The sequence below is a fragment of the Armigeres subalbatus genome, unplaced genomic scaffold (assembly GCF_024139115.2).
Source record: "Armigeres subalbatus isolate Guangzhou_Male unplaced genomic scaffold, GZ_Asu_2 Contig249, whole genome shotgun sequence".
NCBI classification, from domain to species: domain Eukaryota; kingdom Metazoa; phylum Arthropoda; class Insecta; order Diptera; family Culicidae; genus Armigeres; species Armigeres subalbatus.
The window spans coordinates 39,975-41,712 of NW_026942986.1; positions in this window are offsets into that span (position 1 = coordinate 39,975).

Consider the following 1,738-nt stretch of genomic DNA (forward strand, 5'->3'; position numbering starts at 1 on the left):
GGCCACCACAATCCTGCTCACCTCTACTCTTTTCCATGATTCTATTTATGAAAAAATCGCTAAAGAACAAAGTGTTGAATTTTCAATTCTTCAATATTTTTCCAGTCTCTAAGAACATCAATCAAAAATCGAGAAAATCTTCAAATCCATCGTTCTTTTTTTCATTGCTTTTGCATATTATTTGTGTGGCTCCTACGTCTGTCTCAGCCAAAGTCCAACTGTTTCCTTTCTTTCTTCTTTATTTATTTATTTTATTTATTTTATTTCTTGTAGTCTGTCCATTCATTTCACCAAAGTTCAAAAATTGTGTTTCTTCTTTTTTTTTTCTATAGATCATCTTGTACCTTTTTAGCTTCTCCATCTCTTTCCACTGGAGATAAATCTAGCAATTCCTTTCTATCGTTTTTTTTTTTTTCTGTTTTTGCTTTTTCTTTTCTTTTTCATATTATCTTTGTATCTTTGCTTCTCCGTCTATTTTCCACCGGAGAGCATTTCTTATCTCTTTTTTTACTACTCCTACTTTCTCTCTTTTACAATAAAAATACCTGGAATCATGGCCAGCTACCAACCGCGCCATGTTTAAATGAGCGAATATCCTTAGGACATCCGTCGAATATCTTAAATTATCATGGGCTGTGTAATTCGTTGGCATGTTCCGACAGAACGAGTAGTTTCAGATGATACAGGACGATGTACCTAATATTCTGATTTGTACTGCCTCTTTCTTCGTTTCTGTCTTGTCAATTAGAGATGTCGTAGAAATCCTGATTAATCGGATTGGGTTACTAATTCATTACTCTTGATCTCATAGTATAGCGGTAATCTATTCAAAATTAATCGATTATCACAACGATGAATCGATTAATCGAAACAATCAATTAATTCTCGACATCCTTAAGGATGTCGTAAAATTTCGGATTAACTGATCAGCAATTCAATCGATCACTCACGATTTATTTTGATTTATTGAATCGATTAATCGTTGGCAATAATCGATTTCAAAATTAATCGATTATCATAACGATGAATCGATTAATCGAAGCAATCGATTAATTCTTTGCGACATCTCTACTCGTCAATCGAGCCTATATTCGTGTGCTAACGGGCGCTTCATTATTCTGAACGCTGATTGCTTGATTTAGAAATTCAAATCATCCATATAATTCATGCTTACATTTCAAAATTCAATAATTCTTTAAACACAATCCGCTAATATCGGCAAACTCCACCGCCCGAAGAGCTTAAGATGTTATTAAGGATTTCCTTCATTTTAGCTTTTTTCGGGCTTGGTTGCGATTGAAATTTTGACAGTAAATCAAAACTTCAATCGCACCTGTTTTGATGAAGAAGAACTTTAGTTGAAGCACGTTGGTTGTTAAAAATATTTACCCTGCTGGTCGATAAAGATAGTGCTACTTTCGTCAGCCGAAGAAGGCGTTCCATTTATGAAAATTTCCAGGGGAAGCAGAGTGAAATCAAATAAAGCCCTGCAGTTGTTGTTGCAGGTATGACAAAGTCCGCTCATGGACAGGCAGGTATTGTCGATATGACTGTAGAACAGCCATAGCTTCAGCAGGCCTAATTCCGTATTCCCTGATGGTACTTGGCTGAATATTTTGAATATCTGACGTAGATGTTCCATGCATGTTGTCGGCAACCCTTAAGGAGCATCACTGCATCACTGCATCACTCTGCTTCAATCTGTCAAATCGGTCAAAAACGAAATTGACACTTCGTC